Raw genomic sequence first — 14,142 nt, 5'->3', positions numbered from 1 at the left:
GACCTAGGAGAGCCGGGCGGTACCCGGGGCCGAGCATCCGACCGCGAGCGGCGGGGTCACCTGGCCAAGCACCAGCCAGCGGGTAGAGGGGAACCCAGAGGTGGGAAAAAGGCGTTCTTCACCTAGGAGTCGGCCTGAGTCCCTGGTCTAAGGCTGGGGCTCCGGTCCCTGGGCAAGGCCTGGAGGGCTGACCCGCTGTGGGATGCGGGGTAGGGGCCCTGGTGGAGGATGGACTCGGAACTGCTCCTGAGCGCCCCCAGCAGACCTTCGCCTTCGCTCGCGATTCCACTCCTGCCGGGGCTCTAGGGCCTTCCCGGGGAAACCAAATTCTTGGCTCGCCTACTCCTCTCCCGTGGACTTGTAACAGGGACCCTCGCTCCACACCGTGATTTGGGAGTTAAGCGCCATTCTCTCGCTTGCTCACCACCCTCCAGCCACACCGGTCTTCTTCCAGTTCCTCCAATATAAACAGGTCTTCCAGTCTCAGGGCCTTTGCACAGTCTCTCCTGCCCAGTAACGCCCTCTCTGCTTTTTGCAAGGTCAGTTCTTTCTCATCGTGTGTGTCGCAGATCTCAGCTTATATGTCGCCCCCCCTGCCAAAGACTTGTATGTAACCATCCTACAAAGTAAGGTCTCCTTTCCCCCACAAATATATTTTATTTCCTTTCCTTCTTGTTTCCTTTATGCTTCTTGCTGCACTTTGTATTTATTTTGCTTTATTCTCTGACTTTGCCAGTTTAACGTAAAATAGCACAAGGAACATATTTGTCTTGTCAAGTGGACACATAAAAATATCACAAATATTTGTGGTAGCATTTTTTAAAAAATAAATTTATTTATTTATTTTTGGCTGCATTGGGTCTTTGTTGCTGCGGGCTTTCTCTAGTTGAGGTGAGCGGGGGCTACTCTTCGTGGCCGTGCGTGGGCTTCTCATTGCGGTGGCTTCTCTTGTCGCCAAGCACGGGCTCTAGGCGCACGGGCTTCAGTAGTTGTGGTACGTGGGCTCAGTAGTTGTGGTGCACGGGCTCCGTGGCATGTGGGATCTTCCCAGACCAGGGATCGAACCCGTGTCCCCTGCATTGGCAGGCGGATTCTAAACCACTGCGCCACCAGGGAAGTCCCTGTGATAGCATTTTTATTAACTAATCGCCTCCTTGCTCCATAGAACATTAAAACCAGAATACGCCTCCTGGACAAGGCAGTTCTGCAGAAATCTGTGCTACTTGCAGCAGCCCCAATCTGTCAAGGTAGAGGGTTGGCATCTAAGTGTGACCTTCGTTCCCTGAATCCTCCCTTAGAGCCAAAGACAGGTACCTCTGCCGGGCAGGATTCCCGGGCCCTCACACAGGGTTTTATGGTATCAATGAAAAAAATGCGAATGGCAATCAAGAAGAACTTGAGCTATGAGACAGAGAAGAGAAGGTTAGAACTGGGGGGAGAATGGTGTTGAAAATGGTACTGGGGTCAAGATGAAAAGAGCTCTGGAGTTTGGTTGCACGAGAATGCTAATGTCCTTAGCGCTACTGGACCGTACAACTTAAACCATGTAAACTTTATATGGTATAGCACAGGGAACTCTTCTCAATACTCTGTAATGACCTATAGGGGAAAATAAAAACAAGTGGATATATGTATATGTATAACTGATTCACTTTCCTGTACAACAGAAGCCAACACAACATTGTAAATCAACTATACTCCAATACAAATTTTTTTAAAACATGCAAATTTTATACTATGTGTGTTTTACCACTACCGAAAACAAAAGTTACCGGGCAACAACACATCATCCATGAGAACTTTTAGGGGGTCTACCCTATCAGACCCTGAGCCGCGAACCTCCCCTTCCTGCCAGCACGTGCAGAAGCTCAAGGACAGAATTTGGGTTTAGGACCTGTCTTAGCAATGCTATGTTGGTGTCCGAGGGATTGTCGATGTGGTGCTGGGGATGGAATTAGCATAAAGCTATGGGAAATTGGTGGGTTTTGGTGGAGGAGAGGTTGGAGTGGGGTAGGCAGGGAGGAGAGGGTGTAAAGCTGGCCTGTGGGATGTCCTTCTCTGCCTCTGCTTTTTCCCGAGGGTCTCGGGGGCGCAGTGGGAGGGAAACTCATTCTACTCTATCAACAGCACGCTGCGAGGCTCACCCACATCGGCTCTCTCCCGTTTCCTGACGTTTGAGACGGTAGGTGGTGCTGTTTAGCAAACTTGGGAGCAGGGAAGAAGAACCCTGAATTTTAAACTTGAGAAATTGGGCAGCTGTGGCCTGGTAACTCTCTCCTTCCATCTGCCAGCACAGAGGAGGGTGGGGGAGATGGGAATCTTCTTCCTCTTTGACCTCTAAAGAACTCCTCAGCTGGCCCCAGGGAGGAGGAAGCCTGGGATCTGCTCTCAGGTGTACTTCCCACGTGTGTTGGCATCCCAAATGTCTTTGGAATGCGGTTCAGGTGAAGTCCTGGGTGGTGGCCACCTGCAGCTCATCTGGGAGGGGTAAGGAAATTCAGAGGTGTTCTCACACCCCCCTCCACCAGCCAGGCTGACTCACCCTCTACCCAGCTTAGGGGTAGCCTTGATGGTTCTGCCTGCTCCCCCTGGTCCTAGGAGCCCCCCTTTTCGTAGGAAGTTCAAACTGCTCTGAGGATTCTGCAACGCTGCAGTAAAACAGAGCAAACACTTGAAAGCCATCTCCTTAAATGTATTTTTAAATGTCGGGCTTTGGTCCAGTGAGTGCAGGTTCCAGAAAGCATGCACAGGGACCGGTCGGTGAACTGCAGTGCTTTCCACGTGCCTTAGGGCATCGGATTAGGTAAGAGGTCTCCTTCTGTCCTGGGAATCCGGATTTGATTGTTTCACTGGGCTTTGTCCCCAACAATGACAGGATTCTGGGGAATGAAAACAACACTGGTTTGACAGCTTCAGCAAGTTTTAAAAAGCCCAACAGGACAGAGCCCAGTGTGCCTTTGGGGCTCCATGGGCTGCCCCTCACTCTTAGCACACTTTCATGCCCTCACCCTTGTTTTTCCTCTGCCTCGCCTTTCCCCTGCTATTCTAATTTATGTTCTTTAATTCCATTATGTGGTTTTGTAAGCAGCCTTAAATCCTTTTGGAAACAGGGCAGGGTACAAATAAATAGAAAAACACGGCTCTAAAAGGTTAGATGTTCTGATATTGGCTGAACCTTGTGCTAATATAAGAAAATGACTCCAGGGCTTCCCTGGAGAATCCACCTGCCAATGCAGGGTTCGAGCCCTGGTCCGGGAAGATCCCACATGCTGCGGAGCAACTAAGCCCGTGTGCCACAACTACTGAGCTTGCAAGCCACAACTACTGAGCCCACGTGCCACAGCTACTGAAGTCCACACGCCTAGAGCCCGTGCTCCACAACAAGAGAAGACACGACAATGAGAAGCCCACACACCACAACGAAGAGTAGCCCCCGCTCGCCGCAACTAGAGAAAGCCCATGCACAGCAACGAAGACCCAACGCAGCCAAAAATAAATAAATACATAAATAAATAAAAAAGAAAGATTCTTAAAAAAAAAAAGAAAAAGAAAATGACTCCATCCCTTAATCACCATAACATCCAGAATCTTCTACGACTGACAGCAGAGAGAGGATCTCCTTATGAAAAAAGGCAATAGAAATGCACAGCCTTGACTTTGACCCCTGGCGTTCCTGAGGCCTCCCCCTGGCATCTTTCTAGGGCTGCTGTTGTTACCGTCAAGCATTAGGGTACGGTGGAGCCTGGGGATGCTGCGTCCTGTTAACCATTTTGCTGCTGTGGACTCATGACCTTTCCCTTAGAGCTCCCTGCAGAGCTTCTAAAGCTCTAAACCCAGAAGGTCGGAACATTTGAAATGACTTCTGAAAACACTATGGGATAAGCAAAATGGAAGCAGAAAATTACAGGAAACTAGGTCATCCAAGTGACAGCTACGAATTTTTATTTCATTTTCCATTAGAGGGGTCCCTCTTCCCTACTCTCTAGTCTGCCTCAAGACAGTGCTACCATCTTAGGATATACGCACACACCTCTTCCGAGTCTAAAGCTAAGAGAGCAAGGTCTAGACAGAAAGAGGGAATTTCCTTGTCCCCAACCCTCTCCTGGTTCTATTTTCTGTCTGAGCATCCGCTTCCCTTGACACTTGGAATGACCCCCTTTCAGGGCTGTTCCTATCAAAGCGATGCACCGCACGATGGCCTCAACTTTCATACAAAAGCTGATCAGGGCAGCAGTTGTTTTCTTATACTAGTGACAAACCTAAGCAATTCTCAAACTGCAGGGCCTACCATCTCCTTCCTCAACAGGTGGTCCTTACCTTCCTAGGATCACTTTCAAACCGGCTGATGTTTTGGAACCTCCAGCACCAACCCTGGCTTTCAGTTTTAACCCACACTTTTCCCTCCAGTCTTAAAAGATGAATGTAGCCATACCAAATACTTAGATGTAGTTCCCTGCCTTCTCTGAGGTGTTTCGCCCAAAGGCCTGTGGTCAGGGGCATCTCAGTGTTGAAAAGTCATTTTTACCATCCAACTGGATTTCAAAGAATTTTAGAGATGTAAGATCATAGAGATCATTTAACACCATCCTTGCAGAGTATTGAGGCTGGAAGTGATTAGATGACTTGCTGAAGGTCCCAGAGCTAAAGTGTCTACACTAAGATTGATGCCTGTTGATTCCCAGACCACCCCTTTTCTCACCTCACCACCCATATTGACCTCTTTCACGTCTAAACAGAACTGTAACGGTACCTGGAATTTTCTTTACAGAAGTAGTTGATATATATATACGTACAGACACATAATACATATATACACATGCAAGATAATAGAATTAGGAATTAAAGTAATAGAGGAATGATTCTTTGTGTTATGTATACAATTTTAGCTGTTGGTCATGGGTGTCTTAAGGTATGTATGGAAGCAAATCTGACCGCTAGTAGATGGAATGAATGAATGTGTCTTAAGGGAGAAGAAATGTAAGTCCATCCATCCATTGAATGCAGAATTAGGGGAAACAGTGAAATTTAGATGTGGTCCTACCCTTTATTTATCTTTTTTTTTTTCCGGCTGCACCGTGCAGCTTGTGGAATCTTACTTCCCCAACCAGGGATTGAACCCGGGCCACAGCAGTGAAAGCACTGAATCTTAACCGGATGCTATGGAATTCCTGGTCCTACCCTTTAGAAGTTCATGAAGGGTAGATAGACATGGTTAAATAATTCTAATATAAAGCAGACTTTGATCAACATTGTTACAATTTAAAAAGGAGTTCAGGATCACTATGTGTGAAAAAATAATAGTAGCACAAATAAGGAAAGTTATCAGTAAATACAAGCAAATTACATGTATACAGGTATATAGTGGGTATGTATATACATGTGTATAGATATGTAGCAGCTGCCCATTCACATACATGCCATTTTTTCCACTGTATTCCAAGTATCCAGTAGACAAGGACGATGTTATTTGGGATGAATTCTTATAATACTTCCAGCTTTTTTTCCAGCAATATATATATTTTAAAGTACACACTACAAACAAATGGAGTTTATTCCAGTGGTGTAAGGCTTGTTCAATATTTGAAAATCCATGAAGACACTCCATCATATTAACAGAGTAAAAAAAATCACATTGTATTCATTATATCAATTGGTATATATTTCGGGTAGAATTTTAAGGAAGTATAGAGCATTCATGACAGTGTTTACAGGTAACAAAGTGTTCTCAGATTTATAAAGGGCCTGGGGAGGGGGAATTAAATATATGGTGCTGTCATGAAAATGCAGCCTCAGGGTAAAGATGAAGCCAACTTTCGTCCTTTTTGTGAAAGAGCAGGGCTTTTAAGAATTTTAAAGTCATTTTTTTCCACAGTAGCCTCATAGGGAACCCTTGGCTTGATTCTACGTCTGATGAAGGAAATACATTTCCAGTCCAGACCTCTCCCTTGAGCTCCAGACCCATATATCCACCAGTCTGTTTACCATCCTCTTGGGTGTCTCAAATGTACCCAGAGCTCAACATGTCCAAAATGGAACCCAGTCCTTCTTCCAGTGTTCCCTAGCTCAGTTAACGGCATCATCGTCCACACAGTTATGCAAACCAGGAACCTAGAGCCAGATTATAATCTCCCTGAGGGCGGGCACCTGGCCTGTCTTGTTTTCTGCTGTATCTTCAAGCCCTAGAACAGTGCATGGCACAGAGTAGGTATTTAATACTGCCTGCTGTCTCTAGACTTCATTCACTTCCCTCCTTCTCCACCATTACTACTCAGTCCACCTGCCATAACTTCTCACTGGCACTAATGAAATAGCCTTCTAGCTAGCCTCCCTTGACCCATGCTCAGCCCTACCTCTATCTGTCTTCCACTCTAGTCAGTGATCTTTTCAAAACACAGATCTGACCCTAAGAAAAGTGTTCTTGCCATGGCCTCTGAGGCTGTGCACGGTGTGTATCCTAGCACTCTTCCAGCCTCCTCTCACACCATGATTGCCCTTGCTCTTTAGATCCAGTCAAGTTAGCCTTTTTTACAATGCCTCCCATCACTTGCTCTCTCCTGCCACAGGGCCTTTGCACATATTGCTTTCTCTGCTTGGACCATTCTTCACCCACTTAACTTCTACTCATCCTCCAGATGTTACTCTCAGAGAAATTGAGTATTAGGTTCTGTAGGTCCTGAGGAGACTGACTGTATTTGATGGAGAGGTGATAGTCAAAACCACTTGAAAAATGCTGACAAGAGATATCTCCACAGCACCGATCGTGGTTTCATTTTTACATTTGTTTGTAAATTATTTTCTACACAAAGTTTTTCACAACTTATAAGAAGTTTTTGCTTGTCTTCCTATATGAGACCAAAGATCTAGTCAAGGACCATTGACACATGTAACCATTTCTCCCTTTCTTTATGAATTTTTGGAAAGTATCATCAAATATGTTTACCCGTATTTTTTTTTTCTCTTGGATATAAATTCTCAGAAGAAGATCTTACTCTGTTTTTGGATTAACCTTTATAAAGATCATTCCCAGTACAATATGAATGTTTAATTATGCTTAATAAAAATATCTCATGATGATAGACCTTGAGGTCCTCCTTACTTTATAAATGCTCTATAGGATGGTTTAAGTGTAGTTCAGCCTGTTCATTGTTTGGAAGATTCAATATTGTAAAGATGTCAAATTTCCCCAAAATTAATCTACAAACTCAATGCAATCTCAATCAAAATTTGAGTTTGTTTGTTTTTTTAAGAAATGAACCATGGATTCTAAAATGTTGTGAAAATGCAAAGGGCCAAGAATAACCAAGAAATCTAACCAAAGGAAGGACAAAGCTGAAGGCTTTACATTACTAGATACCTAGATGTATTATAAAGCTATGATAATTAAGATGGTGTGGCGTTGATTCAAGAAGAGACTAATAATGCCCTCTAAGTCCATCCATGTTGCTGCAAATAGCATTATGCTAAGTGAAATAAGTCAGACAGAGAGCGACAAATACTGTATGATATCACTTATATGTGGAATCTAAAAAATACAACAAACTAGTGAATAAAACAAAAAAGAAGCAGACTCACAGATATAGAGAGCAAAGTAGTAGTTACCAGTGGGGAGAGGGAAGCAGGGAGGGGCAACATAAGGGTAGGGGATTTAAAAAAGGGTTATTATGAGATTATATGAAATCACGTGTGTGAAACTTTGGAAAATTGTAAAGCACTGTAGAATTTAAAGAATCTTTCATTCAATAAAAAAGTAAAATAAATAAATAAAAATATTCAAAAAATAAAAAAAAGAATAGATTAATAAACCAATGGAACAGAACAGAGTTCAGAAGCAAATCCACACATCACAGGGACACTGTAGAGCTGGTGGGGGAAAGCTGAGTTTTTTAATAAATGGCACTGGATCTATGGGATATACTTACAAAAAAAAAAAAGAATCTTGACCTCTATCTGATACTATATGGTAGGGAAAATTTTCTGCTTCAGGGAAAACTGCATTTTCTGTAGCATCTCCTCTGATTTTGAGTTTATGGCAGCTATTTTATAACGCTGCAACTTGTAGGGAGTTCCTTGGAGGCGCAGTGTTTAGGACTCAGTGTTTTCACTGCTGTGGCCCAGGTTCAATCCCGCATGCCATGCTGCGGAGCCAAAAAACCACCCCCCCACACACACAAAAAAACCTCTGTAACTTGTAGATAACTGATAGCAGTGCCAAGCTCATAAAAATAAATTCTGTCTGGTGGAGGAACACACCCCCAACCATGGAAAAACCAGTTGTGCCTCAGTTTGCACATTTATTTCAATATTCCTTTTAAAAAAAAAATTATTTATTTGGTTGCACTGGGTCTTAGTTGCAGCAGGCGGACTCCTTAGTTGTGGTATCCGAACTCTTAGTTGTGGCATGCACATGGGATCTAGTTCCCTGACCAGGGCTCAAACCTGGGCCCCCAGCATTGGGAGCAGGGAGTCTTCTCCACTGCACCACCAGGGAGGTCCCTATTTCAATATTCCTGATCTATACATGTGTCTATTCTTTGGATTTACCTTGGAACAGGCTGAAACACCTTACCACTTTTCCTTCTTAATAAGTTAAATAAAAATTTAACATGTGTTCATTTTTATATCTGTATGAGTCATGGTTTTATCTTATTTTGGAGGATTATCTTTTCACAATAAAGTTAATCCCAGATGGATTGCTAACCTAAATGTGAAAGTAAAGCAGCACAGCTGCTAGAGGATTATAAAGGAGACTATATTTATGACTTTGAGGCAGGAAAGTTTTCTTAAACAGGACACAAAAGCACTAACCATAAAAAATTGATAACTCAGATTTCATTAAATGTAAGAATTTCTTTTCACCCCAAAACACCACTAAGAGATTGAAGAGGCAAGCCACAGAGTGGCAGAGGGTATTTGCATGAGATTTTTTTGGACAAAGGTATAATATATGCATATATATTATATGTATGCTATGAATCAATAAGACAGACAACTGAAAAGAAAAATGGACAAAAGAAATGAACAGGCATATCACAAAAGACCATATCCAAATGGCCAATAAACAAGCACACAAGCCCCTTAGTCATCAGGGAAATACAAATTAAAACCACTTCACAGCCACCAGAAGAACACAATAGGAAAGATTGACAATACCAAGGTTGACAAAGATGTGGAGAAACAGGATCTCTCAGACGTTGTGGATGGAAGGATAAATTGGTATCACTACTTTGGAAAATGATTTGGTGCTCTCTCAGTGCTAAACATATATTCCCCCTGTGACCCAGCAATTCCATTCTTAGGTGTGTGTGTATGTTTATGCATATGTACCAAAAGACATATGAGAATGTACAGCAAATTTATTCCTAATAGGCCTCAGTTTCCAGTGGCTGCTGTACTTGGTGGTTTAAAGAAACAGGAATTAATTCTCTCGTCAGTTCTGGAGGCCAGGTGTTCAACTGTAGAATGAAAAATAGGTTGTGGTATAGTCACACTGTGGAATACTACAAAACAATAAAGATGAATACATTACTGCTGCACGAACACCATTGGTGAATTTCCTAAACATAATACTGAGTGAAAGAAGCCAGACCCTGGGGAATTTCCTGGCGGTCCAGTGGTTAGGACTCTGCACTTCCTTTGCAGGGGACACGGGTTTGATCCCTGATCGGGGAAATAAGATCCTGCATGCTGTGCAGCACAGCTGAGGAAAAAAAAAAAAGTAAAGATGCCAGACCCCAAATAAATATCTAATATATGATTCATTTACATAATGTTCAAAAATAGCAAGACTAATCTTCGGGGATAAAAGTCAAGGTAGTAGTTACCTTTCGAAAGGAGGGGAGCCTAGTGACTGGCGGTGAACCAAGGGGAAATTTCCGTGGGTGCCAATCCTGTTCTATTTCTTGATCCGGATGGTGAAAGTTCACCAGGCTGGAAACTTTTGTGCACTTTTCTGCATATAATGTTTACAGTACATTTTCCTTTCCTTGATTATAGGCCATGCTGTAATGCTATAATAAAGTTTGTTTTAAAAAATCTGTTCCTATGTTATATAAACACTTTTCTTCCTTTTTTTTTTTTTTTTTGGCTGTGACGCTCGGCATGTGGGATCTTAGTTCCCCAACCAGGGATCAAACCCACTCTCCCTGCAGGGGAAGGGCTTTATTCTGGTGCTCCCCCTTGGACCTTGCAAAGCATCAAGCGCTGGGCTTGGCTTGAAGCTTCCAGGTCTACATCACGATTCCTTAGGGTGTCAAAAGTCCACGTAGCCATCAGCCCTGTGCCATGTGTTGTGGCATCAGAAGGGAAGAGGAGTGAAGGGTTGATGGGGTTGTTTACATCCTCCTCTTGGCCGGCTCTACTGTGGTGGGGTCCCCAGTGGTCCAGGGGGGGCGGTGGTTGAGAAAGTGGAGGCTCATGGCTCTTCTGAGAGATGCCAGGAAGAGAACAAGATCCTGAGGGGCAGCTTCCAATGCGAGAATCCAAGGAGGAGTAAACACTCAAAACTTCTACTTTGCCCCTATGTGCCGTGAAGTTGATTCTGGAAAGGTGGAAAATGGCTCCTATGATGAACATGTATTTTTTTATACTCAGAAAGGGTAAACCTTATAATTTAATTAATTAATTAATTTATTTATTTTTGGCTGCGTTGGGTCTTCATTGCTGCACGCAGGCTTTTCTCTAGTTGTGGCGAGCGGGGGAGACTCTTCGTTGCGGTGCGCAGGTGTCTCATTGCGGTGGCTTCTCTTGTTGCAGAGCACGGGCTCTAGGGGCACGGGCTTCAGTAGTTGTGGTGCATGAGCTCAGTAGTTGTGGCTCGCAGGCTCTAGAGTGCAGCAGGCTCAGTAGTTGTGGCACGTGGGCTCAGTTGCTCTGCGGCATGTGGGATCTTCCCGGACCAGGGCTCAAACCCATGTCTCCTGAATTGGCAGGCGGATTCTTAACCACTGCACCACCAGGGAAGTCCTAAACATTATATTTTAAAAAGACAGTTATACAGGGCAGCGCTGGAGGTGGCGGCAGCAGGGATTAAATGGACTAATGCTGAAGGTTCAAGAGTCCTTTATGTCTCTTCTACTTAACTTGAGCTGCCTTCCATTGGCAAGGAATTGGGAGATGGTTAAGGCAAAGGTGAGGACCACATTTTTCCTGCCTTCGAGCTGCTGGCAAGTGAGTAAAACCAGTGCTGACTCCGAGTACAAGAAATAAGCTAGGGGGACTTTCCTGGTGGTCCAGTGGTTAAGACTCCACACTTCCACTACAGGGGGCACGGGTTCGATCCCTGGTGGAGGAACTAAGATCCTGCATGCGACCTGGCCACCCCCCCTCCGTGTCCCCCTACCCCCGAAAAAAAAAATAGCTAGGAAAAGGCAGCAGTTCTGAATGGGAGCGGCAGGAGGGAAAGCTTTGGGCAGAAAGTGGGAAGGTGAGGGCTGCACATTCCCTAGAGCTTTTCAGCTGTGGGATTCAGGGGCCTTCTCCGAAGGGACCTGACAAGTTGCAAAGGCAATACCTTTGCGTAATCCGTGAGGCAAGCTTCATTAAACAAAGTAGTACTGTCACCAAGATTGTAGGGAGATGGCTGAACCAGCTGCTTGTTGAGACCCTCCTCTGTCCGCTGGGCCATGGTTTCAACTTCTCACTGCCACGGCCCCTGGGGCACAGGAAAGAGCCTGGTGCTGGGCTCACTGACTCCACGAAGAAGCAGGAAGCCCTTGCTCCTTGGAGGGAATCTTGGTCAACCGAGTGGGCAGGAGGAGGCAGAGGCAGCTGGACCCGGAGCAGCCAGAGGGCTGTTTAGGCAGAGCCCCAGTGAATGAGTCATGTGTGTGGAAGGTTGTCACTACCCCCCAGAGACTGAGGCGAAGGAGAACACGCTGACAGGCAGCCCTATCAGGCCCTTTCTCTTCCTCCCTCGGGGGAGCACGTGGGCCCCTCCAGAGTCGCCAGGATGACCTCTGAGGTCGTGTGCCTGCAGCTGGGGGATGTCGAGGGGCTGTAGGGAGGCCGGCCGCTGGCGGGGCAGTGACGCCTCCCCTCCACAGGCCCTGTCTCCCGTCTAGCCTGGCTCTGCCCCATGTCTTAGAGGGGAAACCTTCCCAGACGAGCCTAAGAGCGGATCTGTGCTAGAGACCCCACTGTGAGGCCCAGTGCCGCCCGGCGAGAGGCCGGAGCCCCGGCGCTCTCCGCCCTGCTGCTTTGGGAGCAGGACAGGTGGCTGACCCTTCCGGTCGAACCTGCCAGGCGCCTTGTCTGCTGAAACTCCTTCCTCTCCCCGTCAGAGCCCGAGGCGGGGCGGGGTAAGAGGGGAGAGCAGTCATCCCTCCGCACCCTGGCCCTGGGAGGTGTTTACAAACACTCCCGGAATTCAGGGAGCCGGCCAGGGGTCAGCGGGCCCAGCGCCAGACTTGCCCTTATCGTTGGGCCTGCTCCACCCATCCCCCCCCCACCCCGCCCCACGTGGCCTGAGGGTCTGTCTACAAAGCTGGAAGAAGACAGCCTCTTGGACTCTGGGCGGTCCGTAGGTAGGCCTTGAGGGACAGCGTGCTCCAGATGGGGAGGGGAGAAAGCCACCCCGACGCGTGTGGTGGGCGATCAGCCAGCTCCCAAGCACGCCCTGTGCTGGACCTCCTGGCATCTCTCCACCGACAAGTTTCCCATTCCCGCCTCCGGTGAGCCCCACTCCTCTGAGTTAACCCCTGCCCACGTCCAGTGTCTAGAGAGAAGGATAGGGACCGGGATTCCTCTGAGGTGGCGAGACTGCCCTGTCCTCCCCCAACCTCTCTCTTCCGCTTTAACCACGGAGCCTATCTGTGTCTGACAGAGACCCAAACACATGAGGTCACCAGGTGATCCTATTTTCTCCTCCCCTCCCACACCCCTCCCTGTCCTCACATCCTTTCCATGAGTGGCGGGGATGCTCCGTGTCATACTCAGCCTGCGGGGCTGTGCTTCTGGGTTTCATTCCTGGCTCTGTCTCCCCCGGGGAACCGTGTGTGTGTGGGAGAGGAGGTGAGGCTGGAGATGAAAAACTTTACTCCTAGGATCAGTTTGGATGGCAAATCTCTGACTTTGTCCGGCTGGGAGGCAGTGGAGCAGTGTAACCAAGAGGGGAGTATGGTACAGCCTTATTTATTGTAGTATCAACTTAGAATAGTCACCAAGGATGGGTCAGGGGTGGGGCGGAATGGGGCCCGAGGCAGACAGTCTCCAGGTGAACATGAAGGCAGGTATCTGGCTGTGACCTCCCGTGCTATTGGCTGCTGGGCTGCTTCTGCTCATACCTGCCTTACGACCTGATCACACCACTGCTCAAAGTCCTCTGGAGGCGGGCTCACCTGGTCCAGAACTCTGTATACACACCATGGCCTGGTGTCCATGGTCTGCGTGATCTGGCCCGGCCTACCTGGGCTGTCTTATCTCCACCACCTACCCCCAACGCCCTCCTGAAGTATCCCACGGTCTAGCCCCACTGGGGTACTCTGACCTCCACACTTCTGCTTTAGCTGTTCTGTTCTCTCCTGAAAGGCTCTTCTTCCACGCCCCCTTCTCTGCCTTTCAAATCTGGCATATCCTTTAGGGCCCAGCTCAATGCCATGTCCTTCATAAAAATCCACCTGCTTAAGATGTTAGCTATTTTATAGAGAATGGATAAACAACAAGGTCCTACTGTGTAGCACAGGGAACTATATTCAATATCCTATGGTAAACCACAATGGAAAAGAATATTAAAAAAAGAATGTATATATATGTATAACTGAGCCACTTTGCTGTACAGCAGAAATTAACATTGTAAAACAACTATACTTCAATTTTAAAAAAATTTTAAAAAAAATCCACCAGCTTAGAGAAATTGCTCTATCCTCAAAACACCCAAAGCATTTTATTGGTACAGGACTCCCTTTACAGCATTTGTCAGGGCATGCCTTGGGACTGGGTCTCATTCAAAGGGTTTTGTGCCCTCGGTCTGTAGCACCTAGCACACACTGGGCACCAGGTCAGTTCTCAATATATCTTTACAGTAGTGAATGGAGCCATAAGGTTGAATGAGGTTAACAGATCATCAAGCAGGGAAATGGCACCAAAACAACAGAGTTCTGCTAGGCTTTCCTGCCGCTTACAGGTCTGGTACCTCCTTTCCTTTCC

This window comes from Eubalaena glacialis, chromosome 20 (assembly GCF_028564815.1).
Source record: "Eubalaena glacialis isolate mEubGla1 chromosome 20, mEubGla1.1.hap2.+ XY, whole genome shotgun sequence".
Lineage (NCBI taxonomy): Eukaryota > Metazoa > Chordata > Mammalia > Artiodactyla > Balaenidae > Eubalaena > Eubalaena glacialis.
Note: the sequence above shows the minus strand (reverse complement) of the source record.